The following is a 9,985-nucleotide window of genomic DNA, read 5'->3' as shown; positions in this document are numbered from 1 at the left end:
TATGCCTTGCATACTCGTACATAATTTTTTCATGAAAAATTTTCATGAACTCATACATTGGAATATTTTCAATAACTAGATCACATCTTTTACCATGTTTCCCATCTTTTAGAGCATATGTCACTGTCTTGAATTTTCCGTAATCTACTATTTCATTTCCAATTGCATGTGTACTATCCATATGTTGACAAGTTGATAAAAGTTGCAAAGAATCACAAAATAAGCACGTACCATCCAAGCATGATGTCTTGTAAAATTGTTGGCCATCTCCTATTTCACATAAAATGTTGGATATGAATTCCCTTGAAGATCTTGGTGGCTCTTTTATGTCACAATCCTGCAAAACAAACTGAGAATGCAAAATTACGCATATGTGCCTAAAAACATCAAAATGGTTAGAAAATTCAATATGTATCCTACAACAACAAGTTGTGCGTGTTTGATTTATTTTCACATAAAAAGGTTTACCCATCTCAAAAAATCTTTGACTTATTCGAATTTGAGGATACATACCAATAAATTTTGCAAAAAATTGTGTCTGAGTTGAGTCCAAAAAATGTTTCACATGTGGCTCGCGATTTCAGCTACCAATCCTCCTTCTTACAACATCTCTTTGATTAGGAGAAACACGTGTGTTATTTTTCCAAAAATCTTCAATCAATGATTTCAAGGCTTCACTAATTTCTTTATCCTTTCGCGGTAGTCTATCGCTAAATGTACATAACTCATTTTTTGTTGGATCTTCTAATCTCTCACTCCTTAGCATGGCTCTCCTTAAGGTACCTCTACCAATTTTTAATATTTTTCTTATCTTTCTCATGAGTCGAGCTTTCTTCATTTGGCTACTTACTATTGTCGATGTGAGTACTCGTCTTGTGATATTACTATCTTTGGTGCGTGATTTAGAACCCACTTTGTCATAAGCACTCATTAGATTCTTTACAATATTTCTTTCATTTGAATCATCCATCGTTCTTAGCCCAAGAATCTTCATGATAGGCCTAAATTTCAAATTCCTCATCATTTCAACAAATAATTGGCATTGACCTGTAATATTTAATTCTTCAAAAAATAATGTCCACATATGATTAACTTTTCTTTGACAAGTACGCTTGCTAATCTTGTCCGGCATTGATTTCAAAATGTTAGTATCAATATCAATCAAATATTTTGATTTTCTAAAACGAATTCTAGAAGGTGTTCTAATCTCTTCAATTCTATCAACATTTTGAACATCAATATAAGGTTGAGTGTATTGCATACCTTGAAGTGAAGATGATGTGCCTTGGCAATAAGATGTAAAAGATGGAATATCACCTACTTGATGTGTTGATGTTGTGCTTTGAACATGACATGATGGAGTGTGTATATCGTCGGATCTATAAATTAGTGTCTCTTCAACATGAGAGGATGATATGACTTCAACATTGGAAGATGGTGTAGTGGATGATATGACTCCAACATTTGAAGATGGTGTAGCAGACGATATGACTCCAACATTGGAGGATGGTGTAGCTTCACAATTCAATTGTCTTCTTGAGCGTAACAATCTCATTCATTCTCTTTGTCTTTCTAATTCTTCCTTCTTGTTTCTTTGTACTGGTGGTTCTTGATCCTCTTCAAAAGTTAATTCTTCATCATTGCTTTGCAATTTTCTTTGTTCACGTAGTAATTTCATTTTATCTCTTTTAATTATCAAATCTCTCTCCCTATCTGCATTTGTTTGAATCTTTGGTTTCTTCCTTGGCATGATGATGATTTCTACATGTCAAATTATTCAAACATCCGAATTACTTAAAATGTGTAAATTACAAATTATTCAATTACATTAAAAATTATAATTATTTGAATGAATACACAATATATATCAAACGACTTGTTAAATTTCTAACCATTTCGAAATAACATTTCATTCAAACATACAATTTTTAATGAATTCACTATATATTACATAACATATCAAATTATAATCAAATTTGTATCTATATATCGACAAACAATATTTAAAATGGATTGCACTAACCTTTTCTATTAAAAGAATATTCAAAAATTCTTCAAATCACGTATCCAATGATTGAATTTGGTGTTTGCTAGCTTCCAAAAGTGTTGAAATAGTGTTTGCTAGATGTTGAAACCCATGTTTTTTGTCGGAATAACAAAGAGCATAACATACCAAAAGTTAAAAATGGATGAAATGGGCCCCAAGGTTGGTTTTTGACCTTTTTTGGTGATTTGAGATAGTGTGTACACACTATAGCGCGTACGCACTACAAAGCGTGTATGCACTATAGTGCATACGCACTATCTCAAAACACATCACTCCCCATCCTCCCTACTCTCTCTCCCATCCGCTCCCTCTCTCTCTTCCTACTCTCTCCCATCCTTTACTCTCTCTCACCCTCCCTCTCCCACCACCTACTCTCTCTACCTCTCTCACCGCCTCTCCTCTCCTATTCCCGACTCTTTAGATCTCTCACACACACTCTTATCCCCCCTATCTCTCTCCCTCTCCCTCTCCTACCACCTAATTTCTCTCCCCCATCCCAGGATACTCTCTCTCTTCTCTCCCATCCCCTACTTTGTCTCTCTTACACACATTCCCATTCCCCCTCTCTCTCCCTCTCCCGCCGCCTACTTTCTCTCCCCCATCGTCGTACTCTCTCTACCACCCCCACTCTCTCTCACCCTCACACTACTACTACCTTCTATCTCTCTCTTTCAAGTTCTCTCTCTCCCTCTCTACTCTCTCTCCCCCATCTTGTGCAAGCTCTCTCTACCTCTCCCACTCTCTCTCCCATTGCCTACTTTCTCTCCCCCATCCCCTACTCTCTATCTCTCGTCTCCCATCCCCTACTCTCTCACACTCTCACACTCTCCCCCATCCCCTACTCTCTCTCTTCTCTCCCATCCCCTACTCTCTCACACTCTCACTCTCTCCCATCCCCTACTCTATCTCTCTTACACATACACCCCCACCCCCCCTCTCTCTTTCCCTCTCCCATCGCCTACTTTCTCTCCCCCATCGTCATACTCTCTCTCTGCCACCCCCTACTCTCACACTCTCACACTCTGTTCCATCCCCTGCTCTGTCTCTCTTACACACACACTCCCATCCCCCCTCTCTCTTTTCCTCTCCCACCACCTACTTTCTCTCCCCCGTCGTCGTACTCTCTCTGTGCCACCCCCTACTTTCACAAAACACATCACTCCCCATCCTCCCTACTCTCTCTTCCATCCCCTCCCTCTCTCTTCCTACTCTCTCCCATCCTTTACTCTCTCTCACTCTCCCTCTCCCACCACCTACTCTCTCTACCTCTCTCACCCCCTCTCCTCTCCCATCCCCGGCTCTTTAGATCTCTCACACACACTCTTATCCCCCCTATCTCTCGCCCTCTCCTAACACCTAATTTCTCTCCCCCATCCCCTACTCTCTCTCTTCTCTTCCATCCCCTAATTTTTCACTGTTACACACATTCCCATCCCCCCTCTCTCTCCCTCTCCCACTGCCTACTTTCTCTCCCCCATCGTCGTACTCTCTCTACCACCTCCTACTCTCTCTCACACTCACACTACTACTACCTACTATCTCTCTCTCTCAAGTTCTCTCTCTCTCTCTCTCTCCCATCTTGTACAAGCTCTCTCTACCTCTCCCACTCTCTCTCCCACCGCCTACTTTCTCTCCCCCATCCCTTGCTCTCTCTCTTATCTCCCATCCCCTACTCTCTCACACTCACACTCTCCCCCATCCCCTACTCTCTCTCTCCTCTCCCATCCCCTACTCTCTCACACTCTCACTCTCTCCCATCCCCTAATCTATCTCTCTTACACATACACCCCCATCCCCCCTCTCTCTTTCCCTCTCCCATCGCCTACTTTCTCTCCCCCATTGTCGTACTCTCTCTCTCATCAACCCCCTACTCTCACACTCTCACACTCTCTCCCATCCCCTGCTCTATCTCTCTTACACACACACACTCCCATCCCCCCTCTCTCTTTTCCTCTCCCATCACCTACTTTCTCTCCCCCATCATCGTACTCTCTCTCTTCCACCCCCTACTTTCACACTTTCACACTCTCTCCCATCCCCTACTCTCTCACTTTCATAGATACACACACTCTTATCCCCCCACTCTTCTTCTTCTCTCCCATCCCCTACTCTCTACATCTGTCACACACACTCCCATCCCCCCTATTTCTCTCCCTCTCCCTCTCCCTCTCCCTCTCCCTCTCCCACTCCCTCTCCTATTGCCTACTGTCTATCTCTCTCAAGTTCTCTTTCTTCCTCTCTACTCTCTCTCTCTCTCTCTCTCTCTCTCTCTCCCCCATCCCCTACTACTTTCTCTCAAACTCTCACACTCTCTCCCATCCTTTACTCTATCTCTCTTATAAATAAATACACATTCCCATTCCCCCCCCCCCCCCCCCTCTCTCTCTCTCTCTCTCTCTCTCTCTCTCTCTCTCTCTCTCTCTCTCTCTCTCTCTCTCTCTCTCTCTCTCTCTCGTAGTCCTTGTCCCACTGCCTACTCTCTCCCATCCCTTACTCTATCTCTCTTAAATGCTTCCATTCCACCTCTCTCTCCCTCCCACTCCCTCTCCCACCGCCTACTCTCTCTCTCTCTCTCTCTCTCTCTCTCTCTCTCTCTCACTCTCTCCCTCTCTCTCCCATCCCTCTACCATTGCCTACTCTCTCTATCTCTCTCTCCCCTCTGTCATTCTTGACTCTCTCTCTTTGACACACACACACCCATCCCCCCTCTCTCCTCTTCCATCCCCTACTTTTTCTCTCACTTGCTCTCCCTCTCCCTCTCCCTCTCCCACTGCCTACTATCTCTCTCACTCTCGCTCTTACTCTCTCCCTCTCCACTCTCTCTCTCTCTGCTACCCTCTAGTCTCTCTTAAATTTTCACACTCTCTCCTATCCCCTCCTCTCTCTCTCTCTCTCTCTCTCTCTCTCTCTCTCTCACACACACACACATTTCTATTCCCCCCTGTCTCCCCCTCTCCCACTCCCTCTCCCATCGCCTACTCTCTCTTCCATTCCCTACTCTCTCTTGAGCTACTTTGTCTTCCCCCTTTTCCATTCCATACTCTCTCTCTTTCACACACATGCACTCCCATCCTCCTCTCTCTCAAGTTCTTCCTCTCCCACTCTGTCTCCCATCACCTACTCTCTCTCTCCTCCATCCCCTACTCTTAATCTCTCTCTCCCAACCTGTACTCTCTCTCACACTTCCTCTCTCTCCCATCCCCTACTTTAAATCTCTTTCCCCCATCCCGCACTCTCTCTTTTCCACCCGTACTCTCTCTCACACTTCCTCTCTTTGCCACCCCTACTCTCTCTCTCTCTCATCCTATACTCTCTTTGCCACCCCTACTCTTTCTCACTTTCTCTCTCCCATCCTGTACTCTCTCCCCTCTCCTATCCCCTACTTTCTCTCTATCTCTTTCATGCACACATATAGCCATTCCCCTATCCACCCCCCACCTAGTTCTCTTTTGCAACTTACATCTTAATAGTGCATGTGCTCTATAGTGTGCACATGCTATTTAGAGCTGAGGTTTAAATAGCGTGTGCACACTATAGCGCGCTATAGGGCGCACACACTATTTAAACCTTAATCAAACCCAAGCCTAAGGCTTGGTTTTGCCTTGGAGATCCAACCCAAAGGTTTGGATTTGATGAACATGCTTGAGACGTGTTTTCTAGGAAACATACAAAAAATGATTATTTTTTCTTTTGTGCTTCCCTTCAATATTTCTCGTGGTTGGGTATCGATAAGATCAGGTTACATAGCATTATAGGTCTCTGTGTTAGCTATCTAACCACATAATTTATTTTTAATTTGAACTATTTCAAGCCTTTCATCTATAATTTCTTTTGAATGTATGTTCATTTTTTGTCAAAAACCACCACGTACTAATTGGGCATCAAGTTTTGTAACAACTTAATTTTTTAGAAACTAGACTCCATTCTATACACTTTGAAAAAAAAAAAGTTTTGATTTTAGATTAGTTTTCAATTATTTTTAGGGGGAGCACACAGATATTTCATGTTTTTGGGATGTGTCTAGTTAAAAAATTCGTTAAAAAAAAATAGACATTATAAAATTACTTGAAAAATCTGGGATAAACTACATAGTGTTAAGTAACTTTTGACAGAGCGATTAAAAAATTTCAAAAAAAAGGTTAAAATTTTAGGGGGGCCACACTTTGTACTGTGCTATATTTTTTTCGAATAAATAGTACCACTTTTTGTGGCCCCCTTTTTTGAGGACCTAAAACTAAACCATTTTGAAAAAAAATTAGTAGTTTAGAAACTAGATTCAAAGGACTACGACTTTTTTTTTTGTCACATCTGAAAATTTTGAGCGTAACTATCTTCAAATTCTTGTTGAAGTTCAAAATTTGCAGATTTCAGGAAAAAGGTGTCCACTTATACCCCCCTTTTGGCACCACAACTTTGTGCACTTACCCATTCACCAAATCGTCTTCATCTTGCATTCATGCATTCTTGCATCATCCTACATTGTCAATCAACTTTTTGTGGCTTTCCACCTGGTTCAACCTCATTCTAACATTTGTCTCATCATCTTTGACCAAATACAACCATTTTTGATGATTTCCCTCATGTTATGACATCTTTTCATCATTTTGGGCATGCACGCACAGTTTCGAGTCATTCCAAGTCCAATCGGGCTGATTTTGGGCCCCAGAGCCTTTTAGGGCGCAATCTGCACTTTTAGGGTGCAGTTGGGCTTCTCAAGTGCATCATTGATGCACTTGGTACTATCATAGTGCACTTGGGCTTACCAAGTGCGTCAATGACGCACTTGGTTGAGTTTTGGGCACAGTTGGGGACCTAGGATACCCAGAACTGCTCCCAGAGCCCCTATGTTGCACTCCAGAGCCCATAACTTTTGCATTGTAACTCAAAATTGCAATCCTTCAGTTGCATTGGATTCATATCTTCATTACGGATAACATGAAATATCATTTTCATCATTTTGTGTTTTTCTTGAGTGGTAACCCATGCAATCACTCTCAGGCTCTCGATTGACCCTATTTTGCACTCTAGACCTCATAACTTTCACATTTTAGCTCTGATTTTCATTTCGTCAGTTGCTATGGTTTTGTCTTCTTGTTGCTGATAAATTGACTTATCATATGCTTATCTTAGTCAATTTCTCGAGGGGGCACCCATATATATCATCTCTACTAGGGCATGTTGTAGCTTTCTCATTAGTTATTCTTTGATACAACGCTCTAAATCACATTGTATCATAGAGGGGAAAAATGTAGACACTAAAAAATGGTTTGCATCTATGACTTCATCACTTATTCATACTAATTTGTCCCATTTTCTCATTCTACTAACTTTGATCTTTTGGCCAGATTGACCATATTTCGTCATTTGTATCCCCTTTCACATCAATTTCATATCAACTCAGAATCACATCAAATCAACTCAAAACCATTTCAAATCAACTCGAAATCACCCCAAATCAACTCGAAATCAGTCTTAATCAACCCAAAACATATCAAACATCTCAAATCAATCATCATTTATCCGCTCCTAGGCATTGTTGTGGCTTTCAGTGCCTTGGAAACCTATCAACTTATCAATCTTATCAATATGACCTTAGTACTGTCATGGCTCTCAGTGCTAGGTCAAACTATCATTAATGTCATTAAATCTTTGACGTTGTTGAGGCTTTCAATATCAGATCATGGCATCATCAACCATTTTAATAATATTGACAATGTCCGTCAGTGTTATTATGATCGAACCTTATCAATCAATTTCAATCCTGTAGCATTTACAATGTCCGTTAAATGTTACATATCAATTTATTCATGTCATGTGTCCTTGGCATTTTATCAATTTCGATCTATCAATTAATTTGACCATGGTTTTGGTCTACCTTTTCATCATCTTATTTGATATCCATCATCATCACATTTTCATCAAAGGATACGGTCGCATTCATTTAATCAATTTGGCCAATCATTTGCTAATTTTCTCTATAGGATTAAATAACCCATAATTTAATCCTATTCTTTCTAATTATTCTTCCCAATTATCATCCTCAATTAATTAATTTTATTAATTAATTGATTCATTATCTGCAAACCATGGAAATTTTTAATTTCCTAAGTTCCATTTTTCATCATTAAATCCATTTTCTACTAATTCTTATTTTGTGGAATAAGAGGATTTTTAATTCAAATATTTCATAAAATATTGCATCATCATGACACTTGGATGTGACACCTTGTGGATCCTCCTGCTGAGATTTGTCATAATCAAATATTATTACCTCTTACGCATGTCCCTATTTGGCTTATTCGTCATAGATTCTTGGCTTTAAGTGGGTTGAGGAATCTTATGACGCGTCATAGATTCTCTTCCAAATTTGACTCTCATGTGTCATAGAATCTTACTTTTGGCATATTCTATCATATGCGTCATAGGAATCTCTTGCCACATCGCATGTCTGTGGGTGACAAATCCAATGCTCTCACCCTACATGAAAATTATAAAATGGACACCCTTCCTCTCATTTCGGATCTGAATGCTTAAATTCCAAATCTTTGAATCTCTACTTCTTTGCATGTTGCATTCTCTCTCTTACATAAAATCACACTTCAAGTATTCTCATGGCATTAACCACATCATGGGCTTTGGCTTCAACCTTGTGTGCACTATAGGCGAATTGGAGCTACAATCATTTCGAGAAGAAAGAAGAACATGAGAGCTACAAATGGAAAAGTGAGTATTTGATTATGTTTGCTTTCTTTTGTTTAGTTTGGCTTTCATGGTAGACTAGTGGGTGCTAATATATGTTGATTGAGTTTGTGATTTGCTCATAGTGTGTTATGCATTTTTTACCCATTTTTCTGATCTTACAATTTTATTATCTATCTATCTATCTATCTTTCAAGTCATTCAAAAATAAATAAATAAATAAATTCAATAACAACACAAGTGTTTGCCATAGAGTTGGGGTTAAAATATAATTTATATGATATAATATTTGACATAGCTACAATCCCAAGAGATAGAAAATAAAAGTCCAAACCGATGAAAGCAGAGTTTCTTTTAACCTGAGAGTTGGCTCAAATCGCTCCTTTACAACCAACTTCAATCTATTTTATTCCAGAGGCACAACGGCTATTTATTTTTAAAATTTTATTATGCATGCGCACATATCCGATGATATATTCCCGTGCAGCCGAACAAGAAGTGGGAAGGAGTGACAATAAGTTGAACCATCAATTTGCAGAGGAGTTTTACACTTTGTATGCCATGGACGGTGATCAATTTTTTCCTCCCTCGAAGAATGATGATGGCCCTCTTGAGAATAATAATGAGCCTGAAAAGAATGATGGGAGCCCTCTTGAGAATAATAATGATGCTTCTCTTCACAATGGCGGCCTTGAAGATGCAGGTGAGCCTGAAAAGAATGATGGGAGCCCTCTCGCAAATGGCCTTCTTTTTGAAGATGGTGGTTCTATGGACAATGATGTTCCTTTTCAAAATGGGGCCAATGGTAATGGTATTTCATTTCAAAATGGTGATCAGGTTCTTGAGAATGGTGGGTCTATAGAAAACGGGGTCAATGGTGGTGATTTTGCAATGAATGGTGGTTCTACGAACAATAGCAACCTTGTTCAGAATGAGAATGGTAGCATTACAAAGAATGGTGCTCCTCTTGGAAATAATGTTGCTAGACAGAATGTTGCAATACGAACAGTGCGTGCCATGCGCAGGCACAGGCGCATGGCAATACGCAGGAACAGGCGCATGATGAGGAATATGATCAGTTTGAATAAGAAAGCTTGTGTAACAGTTGGATCAGTGTGCTCCAGTACGGAAGGGAAAGGGAAAGGACCTGCAGATGTACTAGATGACGATGATAATGATGATGCGCCCAAAGAAGAAGAATCAGATTCTGAGAACAGTGCAGGCAATGGCAATGGCAAA

Source organism: Cupressus sempervirens, chromosome 3 (assembly GCF_028749045.1).
Source record: "Cupressus sempervirens isolate cs-2001-9-10 chromosome 3, ASM2874904v1, whole genome shotgun sequence".
Lineage (NCBI taxonomy): Eukaryota > Viridiplantae > Streptophyta > Pinopsida > Cupressales > Cupressaceae > Cupressus > Cupressus sempervirens.
Note: the sequence above shows the minus strand (reverse complement) of the source record.